The 20,644-nt window shown below is 44.0% G+C and overlaps 2 pseudogenes; both read left to right on the forward strand.

Annotated features, from left to right (window-relative positions):
• The first annotated feature begins 7,773 nt into the window (after nt 1-7,773).
• Nucleotides 7,774-15,627, forward strand: LOC125532552 (G-type lectin S-receptor-like serine/threonine-protein kinase At2g19130 pseudogene; annotated as a pseudogene).
• Nucleotides 15,628-16,109: 482 nt separating this feature from the next.
• Nucleotides 16,110-17,684, forward strand: LOC147988381 (uncharacterized; annotated as a pseudogene).
• Nucleotides 17,685-20,644: the final 2,960 nt, after the last annotated feature.

A 20,644-nucleotide genomic window follows, 5' to 3' on the forward strand; every position in this document is an offset into this window, starting at 1 on the left:
AGTAGCAGCATGTTTTCACGGAAGCGCTATAGCTACTTTAGCTATAGCGCGTTTTCACGAACAAGCGATATAGCTAACTTATCCATAGCAGTAGCGCGTTCCGTCAAGAAGCACTATAGCTAAGTAGCTATAGCGCTTGTCGGGAAACAACGCTACTACTAAGTTTGACTTGCCCTTGCGCGGGTGTTCCTCCTTCCTCCAATTCCCCATTTTTCTCGCGTCTCCCCTACCTCTCCCTCGCCGTCCCTGCCTCCGTCGTCGTCACCGGAGCCGCCACCGAAGCCGCGCGCCATCCTCGCCAACGGAGCTGCATGCCCTCGACGCCCCCGGAGCCACCCTCGTCCGGTCCTCGCCGCCCCTGCCTCCCTCGCCATCACCGGAGACGCCGTAGACGCCACCGGAGCCACCCTCGACGCCCTCCACGCCACCGTCTCCCCCAAGCACCTCCCCGCAACCGTTCCCCCGAGAACCCTCTCTGTAAGCCCCCACCCCTCCTCTCTAGGTTAATTTACTTAGGTGAATTTAGTTATGAACCCTAGGAATTAGCTAGGTTAAGTAGGTTAACTAGGTTAACTAGGTAGGTTAAGTAACTGAGTGAACTAGCTAGGTTAATTTGGTTCATTAGGTTAACTAGTTAGGTAACTAGGTTGTCTAGGTTAGAGCAAAAATTTAGTTAGGGCAGTAGGGTTTAGAGTAAAAATTTAGTTAGGGCAGTAGGGTTTAATTATGGTTTTTGTTTTCATAAATGTTCTTTTAATTTAAAAGAACAAAATGAAGAAAATGTTACAGCTGTTCTGCTAGTAGTATATATAGTGGTACTAGTAGATGTTAATTAGGTTAGGGCAGTAGTGGTACTAGTAGATGTTAATTAGCCGTTTTTTAGTTAGGGCAATAGGGTTTTACTAGGTTAATTAGGTTAGTAGTGCTGCTAGTAGTAGTGGTACAGTAGGTTAATTAGGTGAAGTTAAATGAATGACCTAAATGAATGAAATTAGTAGTTAACTGGATTTTTTTCATTTCATCATTATAGAGCACTAAAGTTAACTGAATTTTGTTCTATTAGTAGTTAACTGAATTTTCTTCTAACTTAGTTTTTGAATTAGATGTTAATTAGGGCAGTAGTCTTTAGTTTAGAGAAAATAATTCGATATAAAAGTATAAATTTCTATTAAACCGTCCTCCTCAACTAGCAAAGATCACTCTAGTTAGGTCATTTTGGATACGATGAACTTTGTTATTTATGCTTACGATATGTTGCTTCTATTTTTGCCAAGTCTGTCTCTTTCTGTTGCTCAACTATATATGTTGCATATCATCGACTCATGTGATGATGCAGGTACATAGATCATCGATGACGAAGAAGTGCTACACCAAGAGTATACGATGAGTGGCCGGAGTGTCAGGATCAGGTGTACCGGTTTCCGAGCGACAGCCAGAGAGGGTTCGATAGCAGAGCCGAAGCGGAATGTAGTCAGGTTAGGTTCATGCTAGTGCGAGGGATACGAACCGATTCCCCAAGAAGTACTACATTATGTATGATGAGACATGTCATGTAACTTGTATAGCTATATCGTGATTATGATGTGACGGCATGATTTGTGTTGGATGATATGATGAGACTATTATGTGTATGATATGATGAGCATATTGCATGTTTAAGATATGATTAGAATACTGTATAAAATATGTACAAAAACATCGCAAATACGTAGGAAAAAAGATATGATAAAATATAGTAGTACCCTCATCCGCCATATTTTGCCGGCTCTTGTCGACCAGTTTTTTGAGGAATATTCTCAGCATCTTGGCTATCCCTATCTTATCATCCCTCTAAACCAAACAGGTGGCATCCCTTAGAAAATTGGCTATCCATGTCTAACCGAGGGATAGCCGATGAACCAAACGCCACCTAAGACATTGTCCTTTATCTCATGTTTTGCATGTTCCTAAATTTCCAATCAATTTCTTGTCAGTTAGCTCTATTACCGTATCTCTCAATTGTAGAGGTTTGTTTTATCCTACTTGTTGAGCTTTTCAGGAGCTAGAGACAGGCAGACTAATGGGGTCTGGGACCGTGCATGATGGACTCTACTATCTTGATGAAGGGAGTGATGAAGTTGCTTCCTGGTTAAGAGCTACTACTACACCATCGCGAGCTTGGGCATGTCTCTTTTGCTGCATTGTAATGTATATACCCCTCTCTTTTCAAGTTGTGTCCTAGGGAGCTACTTGTATGTGATGCTTGTGAATTGGCTAAACATACAAGAGGTTCATATCCTAATATAGGATTAAGAAGTGCCAAACCATTTGAAATGATTCACTTGGATGTTAGGGGACCCTGTGAGGTTCGTTCGATTTCAGGGCATCGATGGTTTGTAACTTTTATCGATTGCTTTAGTCATTACACCTGGCTCTACTCTTGAAGCATAAGAGTGATGTGTGCTCAGTTTTTAAAGATCTATGTGCTCTCATTAAAAATCAACATGAGGCAACTATTAAAACCTTATGTTCAAACAATGGTATAGAATGCATGCACTAGGAGTTTGGACAGTTCCTTCTCTCAAACGGCATTGAACATCAAACTACCCGTGTTAACACTCCAGAACAAAATGGTGTTGCAGAGCATAAAAATAGACATTTTCTTGAGGTTGCACGCTCACTTATGTTTACAATGAACGTGCCTAAATTTCTTTGGGGGGAAGCAATAAAAACTGCAACATATTTGATAAACCGTATGCCTCTTCGAGTTCTTGGCCATAAGACTCCTGTTGAGTGTCTCTTGAAATCTAATGATTTTGTAGTTCCTCCAAAGGTCTTTGGGTGTGTTTTCTTTGTGCATGATTATAGAACTCTGTTGGAAAATTAGACCCCCATGCTCTCAAATGTGTTTTCACGGGTTATTCTCCCTCTCAAAAGGGTTATAGGTGTTGGTGCCTTTCGAAGCACCGTTTTTTTGTGAGCATGGAGGTGACATTCCGTGAACATGAATCATATTATGGCTCAACCAGTGACACTGGCATTGCCCTATCCCCACCTGAAGTGCAACAAGAAGGGGAGAGGGGTAATGAAGGCTCTCCATTAAGTCGTAATCTTGTTTCAACTTCGGATGGTTTACCCACTCTAGATAATGTTCAAAATCAGGGGGAGGACCCACATAGTGATGGGTGTAATCATGGTTCTGGTCATGGAGACATACAAGATGCAACAGGAAACTCTTCACTTCCTGCACAAGATGGTGAGCTTCACAGGCATGAGGACCCAGGTACTAACAATATAATAACCCCTCTAGTCCTCTCGCTCCTATTAGCACCACAAGACAGGGTGATAACCAATTATCTATTCTTGCTCCTGAAAATGATCTACCTATTGCTGTGAGGAAATCTACTAGAAATCTAAAAATTTCAGGACACCTCAAAGATTTTAAACATGATATAGCCAATCTCATTTCCTATGAATATTTTACTCCACCCTTCAAAAGCTTTATTGCATCTTTAGATTCTATCTCCATACCATCAAACTAGAAAATAGCTATAGAGGACCCAAATTGGAAGGAAGCAATGCTTGATGAGATGAAAGCCTTGGAGAAGAATGGGACTTGGGAGCTTGTGGATCTACCACCAAGTAAGCAGCATGTAGGTTGTAAGTTGGTCTTCACTATTAAACACACCCTGAGGGCAAGGTGGAGAGGTACAAAGCCTGCCTTGTAACAAAAGGCTACACACAAACATATGGAATCGATTATGAAGAGACCACCTTTGCACCGGTGGCAAAGATGAATTCAGTAACGACACTTATATCATGTGTTGTAAACCTTGATTGGGATATTTACCAGATGGATGTGAAGAATGCTTTCCTTCATGGTGATCTCCAAGAAGAAGTATACATGCATATACCGCCTAGATTTGAGTCAAGTCAAACTGTTGGAAAGGTATTGCGCCTACATTGTTCTTTATATGGCTTAAAGCAATCCCCATGAGTTTGGTTTGATCGGTTTAGACATGATATGCTAAAGAGGGGTTATCTTCAAAGTAATGCTGACCATACGCTATTTTACAAGCATATTAATGGCAAGGTTGCAATCTTGATAGTGTATGTCGATGACATTGTGATTACTGGAGATGATTCCAAGGAAGTTGCAGATCTGAAGTGTCATCTTGCACATGAGTTTGAAGTGAAGGACTTGGGTCAAAGGTATTTTTCTCTCATAGCGAAAATATATCTGGGATCTGCTCAAGGAAACATGTATGCTTGGTAGTCGACCTGCTGCTACACCGATTGAGCAAAATCACCGGTTATGTAGTGATGCTGGGACACTAGTGGATCGAGAGCGCTACCAGAGACTAGTTGGAAGATTAATATATTTATCTCATTCCCGTCCAGATATTGCCTTTGCTGTGAGTGTAGTTAGCCAATACATGCATGACCCAAAATAAGTTCATATGGAAGCTGTAAATAGGATCCTACAGTATCTTAAAGGGTGCCCAGGAAAAGGCCTCTTATATACCAGACAAGGGGACTTGCAAGTTGAGTGCTATACTGATGCTGATTGGGCTGGTTCCCTAGATGACATGCGCTCAACATCTGGTTACTCTGCATTTATTTGAGGAAACCTAGTTTCATGGTGAAGTAAGAAACAAAATGTGGTGGCTCGGTCTACTGCGGAGGCCAAGTTTAGGTCTATGGCTCACGGCATATGTGAGTTATTATGGTTGCAGATTCTCCTAGCAGAGCTGCGGTTGTACAAGCACAAACCTCTGATGTTGTACTGTGACAACACAGCTGCCATTGATATTGCAAATAACCCTGTTCAGCATGATGAAACCAAGCACATAGAAATTGATCGTCATTTCGTCGAGGAGAAGCTTGATAGAGGATAATTTGCCTACCATATGTAACTTCAGCCAGTCAAGTAGCAGATGTACTTACACAAGGACTCCCTGAAAAAAACTTTTTCCATGTTTTGTAACAAGATGGGTCTGTACAACATCTTTGCCCCATCTTGACTTGGCAATGCTATAAAAGAAAAGCTGCACATAAGTTGCTTTCTTTCTGACCTTCTGTAGATTAACCATTCACACTTACAAGTTCATTGAGAGGAAGAATCGACTGCCTTCACAGTAGGCATGTGATCGACCTAATGAGAGGGATTGATGAATCTTATGTCTGGGTTGGACCATGGTCCAATGAGCCTAGGATGGTTACATAACAGTCCTGAAGAGGTGGCCTGGCACTCTAATATTGCCACTGCTTCCACTGTTCCTTTTTTTTGGGACTGAAATACTACTGGGGAAGCACCTGCAGTGTGATTTTCTATAGATAAAAAAAGGTGCCCTGCAATGGACTGGAGGAGATATAGAAGGAAGCTCCCTCGCTGTCACTTATTTAGGATTTATCGAAATTGCCAAATTACTTTGCTGTTCTCTGTATTGCCATTTCCCTATTCTGCCAGCTGTCATGCTCATTGAAGCCATTGCCATGAGGGTTGGTGAATTTAAGCTTAGGTTAATACCATGATCGAGATATGTGTATGTTTGGTTCTTGTCCGACCTGGGATGGGAACTTGAGAATTTCTAGTGAAATAATTGTTTTAAAAGTGTGCACAATCAAACTGCAACTGTTGTTGAAGTTGGGTGAGGAGGAAGATGTCAGATCTGAAAGTTGTCGGTGGATATGACCAAGAGACAACATAAGCTGTATAATTTTCAGGTATTTTCAAATTTCCGTGTGATTTGTATAATCCTGGATAAGCCAATCAAGGCATCTATGATTCTAATGTTGTTCTGAAATGACACCAATAGGATATGTAGGTGTTAGTCCGAAGTGCATTCTAGGCTTTGATAAGGTGAATATGAACTGTTTTTCTTTTCCACAGCCCGCATACAAATATTTTCTCATAAGGTAAATCTCCTTTCTTTGGTGAAGTTGGGAGGTTATTTGTTAATCTCATTAGGTAGAAATTGTTTATGCAGATCATCTTTTTCACTATAATTACAGGCTAGCATTTTTAATCCGTATCATTATTTATTTATTTCAGGCACATATGGTGCACTCTGGTCATGATGCCAACGTTTTTGGCTCTTAATAAAGAGGTTTTTTAGGCACTTCTGATTTTCTGTTTGGTTCTTATCTCTTCAGTTTAAATTTTCTGCGATTCTAAAGATACATTTATTATCTATTCAGTTGAATGAGGAAGCTGCTTCCTTGGACTGGACCAAGTCAAGAGGTCATGTTGCTGAGGGGCCGAAGAATCTTTTTTCCGGGAGCCAGACGAGCGCTGATGTTGCCGGTCACCTGCAACTTGGCTAGCAATTGTCCTTGTTTGTTGTTAGAGCAACTCCAATGAGGCGACCCATTTCGTCCGCCCGCGTCCGTTTGGGTCGGCGCGGACAAAAGTGGCGGCCCAACGCACCGATCCAAACTCAAATCGTGTCAGTCTGGCGTCCGTGCCGACCCATTTCCGTCCCAAAATTGCGCCTGGAATATGTCGGCGCGAACGCGAAGCGGACGCGCCGCGTGTCTCCTCGTCGTCCGCCACGTCCCCACATGGCGGCCACCCAACCGCCACCGGTCGTCTTATTTATGATGACCACCGACAGTGGGCCCATGCGTTAGGCAGTGGAAGCGTCCTTTTTTTAACCACGCGTGCGGCGGGGTCGGCCTCATCCACTTCTCCAGTCCACATCTGGCCCCCACCACTCCCTTTGCTTCCTCGCCGGCGACCGCAAACCCTAGCGCGTCCATGGGCCTCTTCGGCAGCAGCAATGACAAGGGCAAGGGCAAGGGCACCCCCGGCGCCTCGCCCTCCAGTGCTTCCCTTCCCCCTCCTCCGCCGGCGGCGACGTGTTTCCGCCCTGGTCGTCGGCACCTGCACATCCCGGTGCACCAAGCGCGGTGGCACTAGGAGTACAGGCAGACACTGTCATACCCCGATGTCACGCTGTCGCACCGTTGGCATCTGGATCCGCAGCGGATCCCGGTGCCGGCTGTTCCGCGTACCAAGCGGGCGCACGACGACGAGGTGCGCAGGCGCCACGTGCAGCTCACGCCGAAGCAGCGTCGGTTGCTAGAGTACGCCACCGACTCCCCTAACTGGGAGGCGTGGTTCGCCTGCGAACACGAGGAGCAACGGCGCTCAGGTGTCGACGCCGTCCCTCGCCGTTCCCATCGCCGCCACCGCAGGTAGAGCCGGAGGACATGGAGGCGGAGGCGGAGTATCAAGCCGTCCACGAGGAGGCCCTACAACACGCGCTGGAGGCTAGCCGCCTCGAGGAGGACGCGCACTGGGATGGGCTAGAGCAAGCCCTTGCCCTGTCGGCGACGGGGGACTCCGTCCACACCCCGCTCTTCATGCCGCCACCGCCACTGTCGCCGCCCATCCAGCCAAGCCGGAGCCGGAGCCGACGCGTAAGCGCTCCCCTCCTCCACCCACATGGCCGGAGGAGGCCTACTCATGGACGGGCCAGTACCGCGAGTGGGTGAGCGTGCCTTCCGTCCACTTCGCCGCGACGCCGCAGGAGGAGGTGGCCCACCTCGAGCGATGGAAGGAGCACTGGCTCCGCCAGGAGCAGGCCGACGGCGAGGAGCAGATGCACTACGAGGCCATGCTCCAACGCGATGCGGAGGCGCTCCGGCTCGAGGAGGAGGAGGAGGAGCGTGCACGGCTGGCCGCAATGCCGCTGCCCCTGTAGACACCGGAGGAGGCTGCCCTGGCAGCGTACCAGGCGTCGTTCGGGTGGGCTGGCCCTGTTCCGGTCTTCATCGACCTCACCGACGATGGCGGCATCGATGGAAAGGGCAAGAGCAAGGCCGACTACATCTAGGGTAGCGTGCGGGATGGCAGCAGGCGGGCGCAGACTTTTATTTAATGTTCTATTTAGTGTTTATTAGATGTAGGTGGCCTTTGGCTGGCGTTTGATCAGCCACTTTTATGTTTAATTACGTTTATTATGTTTACTAGTAAACATGCTGATTTTTTATTACTAATAATTAGTAATGACGTAATTACGATAGTGGGAAAGGGTTAGCCAAAATCTGAAAAATAGAAAGGACGCGAGGGAAAACAGCGTCCACAGCTGGACGCTATTGTGCAGAACGTCCGGTTTGGACGCCAATACAAACAACGTCCAGCAAATGGTTTGGTCTGCACCCTAAATAGATTAAACCGAGTCGTTTTCCTCTAATAGACGGATGTTATGTCTCCAGTAAACCCTAGTACGCATGGATTCGTCGCTCCTCAACGTCGCCATGTGCTAACCAGCCTCCAACACTCACATCTCTAATCATCACGGCATCTCTATCTCTCTTGTTCCCCGCTCACGGTTAAGATCCTCCAATCTATCTCGTGGTTGGCGCATATGATTTGGGGTAAGGTCGTCTTGCACTCTGTTGGTTTCAGTCTTTGTTTAATTGACCCATGTGATTTGTTGAAATTTGGACACAAAACCATATGATGACTAGTATTCTGGGAAAATTCCATTGAGCTTAGCGCCAAGGAGGAGTGACATAGCTTGAAAGGATTACAACCCATGTCTGGCATGTTACAAAGCAGAACCATGAACTGTTTTTGTTGAGCAAAAAGAAAGAAACATCTAGTCAGTTACACTTCTAGGTCGGTGCAGATGGCCATAGCATATCACCATATGATCCATTCTAATTTACTACTTGTGAAGAACTCCTTGACCGAAAACTGGGAGCTTGACTTGCATCTTGTGTTGTCCGTCCTCCATCTCCTATGGCTTCTTCAACCTTGAGATATGTTGTAAAACCTCTCCCAGAGTAATTCCACTCATTAAATACATCGGAGTTGCTTTCCTTTGGGGGACTCGGTGGGTGAGAAATATCTGACACCTCATCATCAGATGGGATATCTTCGATATCCAGCGGCAATCTAGCCTCAGCGAGCATGCTTCATAGCCTAGGCTCCATGTTCAAATCCATCAGGTTTCCTACACAAGACCTCAATATAGATCTTCCTATCTTCTTGCATCCAGTAGTAGTAGCACATTTGATCCCCCATGCAGCATTCTTTATCTCACGTAGGCTCTACAAGAGACAATACGAATTTCAAATCATGTGATTGTAAATGTGTTGCAAAGAAATAATTAAAATCTTGCACACACTTACAATGTGAGCCAATGGCGGGCCGCTAGGCATGTAGCCGGTCCATTCGATGCTATCTCGAGGATATGTGATAGGTTCATTTAGGCCTCCTAAGCATTGAGAGTCAAATAATATTGTGTACATACCATTTTGCTGGAACCAATGTCTATACTCAGGTAAACTAGCTACATCAAAGTGAATGTCCTCTGGCCACACTCTTGCTTCAACATGATTGTATTCTTGAACATAATTCGCATGGACTAACTCCCAATCATTCGATTTTCCTGCAGAATGCTTAATTTTTCGAAGTCTCCGAACCTCTGCCTCGCCACGTGGAAGAGAAGGTGGAATGGGTTGTCTTAATCCAAATTGTCGGATCACCTTATGTGGATAGTGGAACTCCACAATCCAAAAATGCATGAGCAGTACTCTAGCAAACCACCAATAAGAATCTTGATGAACTTCGAAAGGCATCTGCTCTAGAAGATCATCATATGGTTGCCAATCAACTACACCTTCTCAAATCAAATCAATTTGATTTCGATAATATTCAGTACCTATATATTTGATTGCAAGTTACTAAAATTGTTTGTCATACCACAAATGATGTGTAACAAATTTGGTGAGAAGAATACAAACCAGCATTGTGAGGGACATCAAACGCATGTGCAGCACACCACTTTGCTCCAAAAACAGGGTTATAATCCAAGTGTACTTCGTGTTCATCTTCTTCTTCATCAGGTTCATCTACTTCTTTGGGCTTCTCAAAAATAACTTTAGGGCGACCAAGTGGCAAACGGGACCAAGACCATAACTGTAGCAGCAATAAAGGCCCTGAAATTTCTAGTCTCCCCTTCTTAGCACCCATGCTCAATTGTCTATACAGCACAGCAAGGGCAGCTGCTCTCCAATTATACTCTGTTTGTTGTCCGAAATCCTGCATAAATTGGAGATACATGGTTGGGACTCCATCTCCAGATGTATCAGTAAAGACTATGGAGCCAAGGATATCTAGAACAAGTGCTCGAGCATGCCAATGAATCTCACTATCCATTGGATTATCCGGCAACACATGGAAGCGTTCCCGCAGTTTACCCAAATTTAGAGAGTATTGCGAATTCCTAACAACAATATTATCATCGCCTTTTCGCCTTTTTTTGTTTCATGTGTTGTTCATCCACAGGAATCCCAAACAACCTCTCAACTAATTCTGACCATTGTGCATCAGCTTTGCCAACAAGTGGTTTACCCTGGATAGGCAACCCCCACCAACAACTGACATCTTGCAACGTAATAGTCATTTCTCCTACAGGTAGGTGAAAACTATTTGTCTCGGGCCGCCAACGCTCCACCAATGCCGATATCAAGTATTTGCCGACATTGATTTTCCTCATCTTAGCAACCTGAAAAAACCAAGGTTCTCTAAAGCTGATGTACATAGAGGATCAAATGGGATGCCAACACGGTGACACCGTACATTCAAGCAAATGTTAGGCTGCATCAATACACACAAAAATTAGTCTTTATTTAACCACTAAGTCTAACAAATGACATGCGAAATCACTCACATTTTCCCAAGTTTTGGATATTTTGTGCTGGCTGTGAGGCACCCATAGCAAATCACTGAAACATCCATTTCTATCCATTTCAAAACCCTGTTACAGCATAAAAGGAGCGAGTAAATGTTGAGGTAAAATATCAAAGCAATCATTTGAATTTATTCTTCACAATCTACACTGATAAATAAAGGTCAAACAATCTAATGTTTTCAGCTATGCCTAGGCAGTAAGTGAAATTAGTAAAGCTACAACAAGATGCAATCAATGGTTTGGGCGATGTACAGAGAAGCAGTGGAGAGAAGAGAGAGGGACGACCACCTTCGACCGACTTGCTGATGTAGCCGCGGCGGCGCCCTCAACCCACCACTTTGGCCGTGAGGAGGTTGGGGGTAGCCGTGAGGGTGTGGTCATCGGGGATGAGCCGGCGGTTGGGGCGGTCGTGAGGATGTCGGCAGCGACGCCGAGGCTGAGGCGGTCCGTGGGAAGGTGGGCGGCGGGGATCATTTGGAGGCCAGGGCCGGCCGTGGTAGGCAGGGAGATGGAGGTGGGAGATGGGGACGAGATGGGTGTGGAGGCCAGGGCCGGCCGTGGCAGGCAGGTAGATGGATGTGGGAGATGGAGACCAGATGGGTGCGGCGGCCGCCAGTCAAACCAGATAATGGATGCTAGCAAAAACAGCAACCACACTAGGACGTTGTTAGCATCTGCGTCCAGGTCGGGACGCTCTTGTCCATAGCGTCCTTACTATTTTTAAAATTTGCATGTATCCTTTATTACTTTCGTAATTATGGAAATATTAATTACTATTTATAAAACAATCGGGTAAACATGCCCGTGCATTGCAACGGCATAACAAAAAGCACCCGATCCCAACGCACATGTCCACGCTCTTTATTTCAATGTGTCACCCCATCTATGTCACCACTTATCCTCCCCCGGTCGAGATCTCCTCTGTGTTCTTAAGTGTGATCATTCAATACGACATGGAAATACCCCTTTAGCAAAGAAAAATAGACAGGATGTCGCTTTATTTTATCGCACTGAAAAAGACTATCCATATCCTATGTACCTAACATTTCTAGGGGATTCTGTGTGAGAAAGCACGGATATTTATTTCATTCCATATCAGTATATTAGTAAATTAGTCACATATACACTGTTTGTCGAACCAATTCCAATAATATCTATAGACATGCATATCTCTGGAATGAAAAGGAACACACACACATACAATGGAAGTGTCTCAAGGGCCAAACTGTTCTGGAAACTATCATAGCAGAAATCATATTTTTCTAAATCTGGACTAAAAGGGGATGCGCGCACACTTATCTTGGCCTTATCAGCTGAACAATCAGATCTTACTACTCGACGTTGGTATTGTTTGATGCTTCCAATCGAATATCAGGCAATTTGTGATTCACCATTGCCCTAGGGACTCGACATCCCAGCTATCTTGCTCTGGCAGCTTACTGGTAGCAGACGAAAATACTTGGATGCCTGATCTGGAAGTTGTTCCAAATTTGTACAGCTCCCTAGGTGGACTCATAGAAGGTTGAACAATGTTTTATTAATCAGTTATAGCATCCGGAAACTTCAAAGAAAATGCATAAACAAAATCTACCTCATTATGTGCATGCTTTTATGATTCGTGGCAGTTAGGTGAACACAGACACTAGTAGAAAACGGAGCTTTAGCGCCGGTTCGTAAGGGCCTTTAGTGCCGGTTCCATAACCGGCACTAAAGGGTGGTCACTAAAGCCCCCCCCCCCCTTTAGTACCGGTTCGGCACGAACCGGCGCTAAAGTGCCACCACGTGGCATGAGCTCGCGCCCTGGTATGGGGGACCTTCAGTACCGGTTGGTAAGGTTTTTCGTTTTTGAATTTTTTTTTGAAAATTTTGGAATTTTTTTTTGATTTTTTTTCGATTTTTAATTTTTCTGAATTATTTGATGATTTAGTCTCTAATCACCTCTCATAACTGCTCAAGTGTGGATCACTCATTCCAAATCGCCTGACTTCCCGGCCGGTCACCCATCCTCTCACTCCCCCAGCCAGAGCAGGCTTAACTTCGGAGTTCTATTCGTCCTACATTCCAAGTCTGCACTTGTTGTTTTCCTGACAAATGTAAGTTGTCAATCCTATTAACTCTCAGTAGTTTAGCTTGAGCATGAAGTCACACGTTTCACCGTTTGAGTTTGAAAGTATTATTCTAAAAAACAGTAATTATGTATTAACACTAATATTTCTTGAATAAGTAGTTTGACCATAGTTTGACCACAGTTTGACCAGATTTGGCCAAAATTCAAAAAAACTGAGATACTTATTTAGTAACACTAATAGTATTGCGTAATTATTTAGTAACACTCTATATTTCTTGAATCAGTTGTTTGACCGGTTTGACAAGATTTAACCAAAATTCAAAAAAACATAAATTAGAGCATATATTTTTTTCCTTTTACAATTTTGTCATTTCAAAAATTGTCCTAAACCCTAATCCCGGGACTTAAAACGTCGGAAACTCTATGCTAAACAGTAAAAGCTAAGGGTTTAAACCATAAAACCTAACCCTAAACTCTGAAATCTAAACCCTAGCACTAAACGCTAAAAACGTCTAAAACGCCCAAAAACTCTATTTTCCCTTTGGAATTTTATGATTTAAAAAAATTGTCGAAGCGGAAAACACGGTTCAAGAAACAGTATGGGTTGCTAATAGGGATCAGCCCATCACCAACCCCAGCATCAACCAAACACGGTTCAAGATATCAAGTGATGGCAATCTTGTCATCATAAACCATGCCGCCAACAATGAATCCATTGTTTGGTCCTCTCACATTGTAAATAATAGGACACACATCAACACAAACAACACTAGTGCCGCTGTTCTCTTGAACAGTGGAAACCTTGCCTTCAAAGAGAGCCCGTCATCTGACCTACCGGTCTGGCAGAGCTTCAACTACCCAACAGATGTTATACTTCCTGGTGCAAAGTTTGGTCGGGACAAGGTCACTGGTTTTAGTTACCAGACCATCTCAAAGAAGAGCCTGATTGACCCGGGTCTTGGCTCATACTATTATGAACTAGAACAAACCAAGGGGCTCGTCCTCAAGCGCCACAACCCCTCGGTAGAATATTGGCTTTATGCATCCTCCACAAAATCATCGTTGAATCTTGTACCAATGGTCAAGGTAGTGCTAGATATGGATCCTCGCACCAAAGGTTTGATAAATGCAACATATGTTGATAACAACCAAGAGGAGTACTACATGTACATATCGCTTGAGGAGTCGTCTTCCTTTTTTATCTTACTGGATGTCTCTGGTCAGATAAAGCTTAATCTTTGGTCACAAGCTAAACAATCTTGGCAAACCATATATGCCATACCCGATGATCCCTGCTTTCCTCCTGCTACTTGTGGACCTTACACGGTCTGCAATGGCAATGCACATCCATCATGTGACTGTATGAAGAGCTTCTCTCAGAAGTCACCGCAGGATTGGGAATTTGAGGACAGAACAGAAGGATGCATCAGAAATAGACCATTGCATTGCACTAGTGACAGAAACATCACAAGTTCAACAGACATGTTCCATCCCATTTCTCAAGTTACATTGCCCTACAACCCGCAGAGCACAGTCGTTGCTTCTATTCAGAGCAAATGTGAAGAAGCTTGTCTCAGTTCCTGCTCCTGCACTGCTTATTCCTATAACAATAGCAGATGCTATGTCTGGAATGGGGAATTGCTTAGTGTAAATCTTAACAACGACATTACTATCACTTCTAAAGATGTTCTTTATCTCCGTCTTTCTGCCAAAGATTTCTTGCCAAGTTTGAGAAAAAACAAAAGAAAACCAAACGTTGGAGTTGTTATTGCCACAAGCATTACTGGGTTTGGGTTACTCATTCTCCTGTTCTTGTTACTGAATTGGAGGAACAAATTCATGTGGTGTGGTTTTCTGCCATTATACTATGACAATCAAGGTAGTGTTGGCGGGATTATAGCCTTCAAATATACTGATTTAGTTCGTGCTACTAAAAACTTCTATGAAAAGTTAGGTGTTGGAAGTTTTGGTTCTGTATACAAGGGAGTGTTAACTGACTCGAAGACTATTGTAGCAGTGAAAAGGCTTGATGGTGCCCGTCAAGGAGAGAAGCAATTCAGGGCTGAGGTGAGCTTAGTTGGACTTATCCAACACATAAACCTAGTCAAATTGATAGGTTTTTGCTGCGAAGGTGATCACAGATTACTTGTGTATGAGCACATGTTAAATGGGTCTCTTGATGGTCATCTATTTAAGAAGAGCAATGCAAATGTTGTGGCCCTGAATTGGAACATCAGATGTCAGATAGCCCTAGGAGTTGCTAGAGGATTGTGCTACCTGCATCAGGGTTGTTGTGAGTGCATCATACACTGCGATATTAAGCCAGAGAACATACTTCTGGATGAATCATTTGTTCCTAAAATCGCAGACTTTGGGTTGGCTGCGTTTATGGGAAGGGATTTTAGCCGAGTTATGACTACATTCAGAGGGACTGCTGGTTATCTTGCCCCAGAGTGGCTTGCCGGAGTTGCAATCACACCAAAAATTGATGTTTATGGCTTTGGCATGGTACTTCTGGAAATCATATCAGGAAGGAGGAATTCCCCAATAGAAATACCATACAACACTAGAAGCAGCAGCACTAGGTACCAGAATGTTGAGGAGTATTTCCCTGTGCAAGCCATCAGCAAGCTTCATGGTGGAGATGTCAAGAGTTTGGTGGATCCATGGTTGGATGGTGACTTCAATTTGGAAGAGGCTGAGAGGATTTGCAAAGTTGCATGCTGGTGCATCCAAGATAATGAGTTTGATCGGCCGACTATGGGTGAAGTGGTCCGGATTCTCGAGGGTCTACAGGAGATTAATATGCCCCCAATGCTGAGACTACTTGCAGCTCTAACAGAACAGTTTGGTGCTGCAACTTCAGTGTAATATTAATAATTCATAGGGTGCTTCACATACGATCGATGTTATTCATCTTTGTTTCAGCAACTTCTCTTTAAAATTGTAATCTGGAGTGGAAGGAATAAAGGAAGAAGGCAAGCTTTCAGTTGCGAAACCATCTGTTATTTAGGTTTTTGTGTTCTGAGTGCGTGCTACTAACAACTTCTTAGAAAAGCGTCGCTAAGTGATGTGTTGAGCATTATGAAGTTGTTGATTTTCTTTCTTCTCCCAAAAAAGGTTTGTTTTTTTACTTGCTGCTCTCGTTTTTTTTCATATTTCCTGTTCTAACAATAGTGGCAGCCTGTTCTATGGGTGCTCTGCTTTTGTTGGTGTATAGATAATGTAATTAGAAGAATCCTTAGGGTCTAAAATGTAAATTGTACAAACAAATATAAATCAGAATACAGAGAAGGGATCGGGGAGGAACGATCCGGAATTTCTCCAAATGCTCTTCACGCTCCCTCCAATCCCTAGCTCAAATCCCTCGAATCTCAGACGATTTTTAACATGGCATCGGAGCAGGTTAATCCTGTGTGATTTCGACCTTGGTGACAGCTAATTGCGGTGCTGTGTCGCCGTGATTTACTGCCGTGTGCACTCGAGCTGCCGCCGAGACCTGCGACATCATCTGCAAGGTACGGCATGGAGTGCTGCGACCAACCTAAGGTAGCCTGTTGAACTGCCTCCTGGTGAATCTGTGCTCTCGCGGAAAAATTGCTGGCTGCCGTTGTGCCGTCCCTGTCCAAGCAGTAAGCTGGTTTCTGTAGTTAATTGATAGTGGTACTAATACTTGTGGCTGCCGTTGAAGAACCGTGATTAGTGCAGCCGGATAGCTCATCTTTGCCTAGTGGCCGGATTAAAATACTTGTGCAGTCTGTGTGCATTTGAGAGCAACCGGCACAGTTATATCTACTTGGCTAGTACTGTCTGTGTGTTGTTGTTAGTGGAGATCTACAAAAACCAAGTCTTGTCTGTCTGGTTTTTTCTTTGTGTGTGGTGGTAAATTATGGCAGATCCAACAAAGGGGAAATTAGGGGATACTAGTGTGGATAAGTTGTATGAAACTTTAAGCAAAGTATTTGAGCAGCAACAACAACTCAAAGTGGTTCCTGGAGCTGTCAAGTTTGCACTTGAGCCTAATCTAGTGAAGTTGGTTGGACCAGGCAATTACATCAAGTGGGCACGGCATGCCCAGTTAATTCTGAGTTCTCATGGCTATCAAGAATTGCTTAGCGCCGATGAAGAGAAACTGAAAAGTGGTACTATTACCAAACAGATCAATGATAGAGTTTTGGTGTGGTTATTAGAAAGCATGGAACCACCGATATGAGAACAAGTTGAGACTATAACCACTGTATTTGAAGTGTGGAAAGCTTTGGAGAAGCAAGTTTCAGAAAAATCAAATAAGATGCATGCTACTCGCATCATGCAAGCATGAAATCAGCGACTAAGTATGCATGTGAGATGGAGAGATTGTACATGGAGTTGCATTATTACCATCCTTTTCAACCCGTTGACAAGAATGATGTGGCTGTTCACCATACCTGGTTTGAACCATTTGTGGGTAAGCTCTTCCTTGATGGCCTAAATCAGGAGTTTGATCTCCGCCGCCAGCTAATATTCTTCAAAACTGAATTGCTAAGCCTTGATGATATCGTGTGATTGAGGAGGAGACTCATCTTGCTCAACCCAATGAGCATGTTCAAGAAAAATCAGATGCACGTGCAGCCCTATCCATACAAGCTCGTCGTGATCCTAAGACCTTTGCTAAAACAGATAAAAGGATACTTTTTTGCAACCACTGCAAAAGGCCTGGACACACAAAGGATTCATGCTTAGAGCTGCAGGGTTATCCAACTTGATGGGAAAAAGGAAAGTCTCAGCCAGGGGAAGGTCAGGGAGCTCATAAAAGATAGGCGAACCTCACTACATCCAAAAGGGAGCTACCGGTAGTAGATGTGCGAGCTCTTGAGGATTTCACCTCCATGATCAGACTCTTAGAAGACTTACCTTCCTTCCAGGATTCCTCTAAAGCTGAAACTAGTTTGCATGCCACTTCACACCAAGGTATGACACCTCACCAGACCCACAATTCTACAACGCATTCAAAATTTTAGATTATTGATACAGGAGCTACCAATCACATGACAGGAGCTTCAAATATATTCACTTCCTATACACACTATTAGGGAAAAGCTTATACACAGAGGCTAATCAGTAGCGCTTGTTAAAACACAACACCACTGCTATCTAGCAGTAGCGCGGCATGAAAAAGCACACTACTGCTACATAAATAGCAGTAGCGCGTCCGTCATAAAAAGCGCTACTACTATAACTATTACACCGTTGCCGCCAGGCTTGGTATAGTAGTAGCGCCCTTCTAAGGACAGCGCTACTGCTACCAAAATAAAAGCAGCGCATTTTAAGGCAACAGTGCTGCAACTAAGAGAAGGAAAAGGAAAGAAAAAAGAAAAAGAAAATTAAAGAAAAAGAAAAAATGTAAGCAATAGTAGCAGCACGTTTTCACGGAAGCGCTATAGCTACTTTAGCTATAGCGGTAGCTATAGCGCGTTTTCACGAACAAGCGATATAACTAACTTATCCGTAGCAGTAGCGCGTTCCGTCAAAAAGCACTATAGCTAAGTAGCTATAGCGCTTGTCGGGAAACAACGCTACTACTAAGTTTGACTTGCCCCTGTGCGGGCGTTCCTCCTTCCGCCAATTCCCCATATTTCTCGCGTCTCCCCTACCTTTCCCTCGCCGTCCCTGCCTCCGTCGTCGTCACCGGACTCGCCACCGAAGCCGCGCGCCATCCCCGCCAACGGAGCTGCATGCCCTCGACGCCCCCGGAGCCACCCTCGTCCGGTCCTCGCCGCCCCTGCCTCCCTCGCTATCACCGGAGACGCCGTAGAAGCCACCAGAGCCACCCTCGACGCCCTCCACGCCACCGTCTCCCCCAAGCACCTCCCCGCAACCAGTCACAAGCTTTATGTTAGGCGCAGTACTCATACAGGAACTTATGAGAGGCGGTGGTTTACCCTGTGGCGGATGTCAGCGGTTCGAGTCCGCTTATCTCCAGCCCGTGAACTTAGCGGATACTATGATAGCGATAGCACCGAATTTTGCCAATTCGGCAGTTCGATCTATGATTTCACATTCATGGACGTTGATAAGATCCTTCCATTTAGTAGCACCTTAGGATGGCAGGTGGCGAAGAGCCGACATCGAGGTGCCAAACCTTCCCGTCGATGTGGACTCTTGGGGAAGATCAGCCTGTTAGGGATGGAGTTTTTCTCGCTTTTGGCGTAGCAGGCCTCCCTTTGGGAGGCCCGCGCGACGGGCTATTAGCTCAGTGGTAGAGCGCGCCCCTGATAATTGCGTCGTTGTGCCTGGGCTGTGAGGGCTCTCAGCCACATGGATAGTTCAATGTGCTCATCCTCTCTGTAAGCCCCCACCCCTCCTCTCTAGGTTAATTTACTTAGGTGAATTTAGTTATGAACCCTAGGAATTAGCTAGGTTAAGTAGGTTAACTAGGTTAACTAGGTAGGTTAAGTAACTAAGTGAACTAGCTAGGTTAATTTGGTTCATTAGGTTAACTAGTTAGGTAACTAGGTTGTCTAGGTTAGAGCAAAAATTTAGTTAGGGCAGTAGGGTTTAGAGTGAAAATTTAGTTAGGGCAGTAGGGTTTAATTATGGTTTTTGTTTTCATAAATGTTCTTTTAATTTAAAAGAACAAAATGAAGAAAATGTTACAGCTGTTCTGCTAGTAGTATATATAGTGGTACTAGTAGATGTTAATTAGCCGTTTTTTAGTTAGGGCAATAGGGTTTTACTAGGTTAATTAGGTTAGTAGTGCTGCTAGTAGTAGTGGTACAGTAGGTTAATTAGGTGAAGTTAAATGAATGACCTAAATGAATGAAATTAGTAGTTAACTGGATTTTTTTCATTTCATCATTATAGAGCACTAAAGTTAACTGAATTTTGTTCTATTAGTAGTTAACTGAATTTTCTTCTAACTTAGTTTTTGAATTAGATGTTAATTAGGGCAGTAGTATTTAGTTTAGAGAAAATAATTCGATATAAAAATATAAATTTCTATTAAACCGTCCTCCTCAACTAGCAAAGATCACTCTAGTTAGGTCATTTTGGATACGATGAACTTTGTTATATATGCTTACGATATGTTGCTTCTATTTTTGCCAAGTCTGTCTCTTTCTGTTGCTCAACTATATATGTTGCATATCATCGACTCATGTGATGATGCAGGTACATAGATCATCGATGACGAAGAAGTGCTACACCAAGAGTATACGATGAGTGGCCGGAGTGTCAGGATCAGGTGTACCGGTTTCCGAGCGACAGCCAGAGAGGGTTCGATAGCAGAGCCGAAGCGGAATGTAGTCAGGTTAGGTTCATGCTAGTGCGAGGGATACGAACCGATTCCCCAAGAAGTACTACATTATGTATGATGAGACATGTCATGTAACTTGTATAGCTATATCGTGATTATGATGTGACGGCATGATTTGTGTTGGATGATATGATGAGACTATTATGTGTATGATATGATGAGCATATTGCATGTTTAAGATATGATTAGAATACTGTATAAAATATGTACAAAAACATCGCAAATACGTAGGAAAAAAGATATGATAAAATATAGTAGTACCCTCATCCGCCATATTTTGCCGGCTCTTGTCGACCAGTTTTTTGAGGAATATTCTCAGCATCTTGGCTATCCCTATCTTATCATCCCTCTAAACCAAACAGGTGGCATCCCTTAGAAAATTGGCTATCCATGTCTAACCGAGGGATAGCCGATGAACCAAACGCCACCTAAGACATTGTCCTTTATCTCATGTTTTGCATGTTCCTAAATTTCCAATCAATTTCTTGTCAGTTAGCTCTATTACCGTATCTCTCAATTGTAGAGGTTTGTTTTATCCTACTTGTTGAGCTTTTCAGGAGCTAGAGACAGGCAGACTAATGGGGTCTGGGACCG

This window comes from Triticum urartu, chromosome 1A (genome assembly GCF_056163025.1).
Source record: "Triticum urartu cultivar PI428250 chromosome 1A, HENAU_Tu73, whole genome shotgun sequence".
NCBI lineage: Eukaryota > Viridiplantae > Streptophyta > Magnoliopsida > Poales > Poaceae > Triticum > Triticum urartu.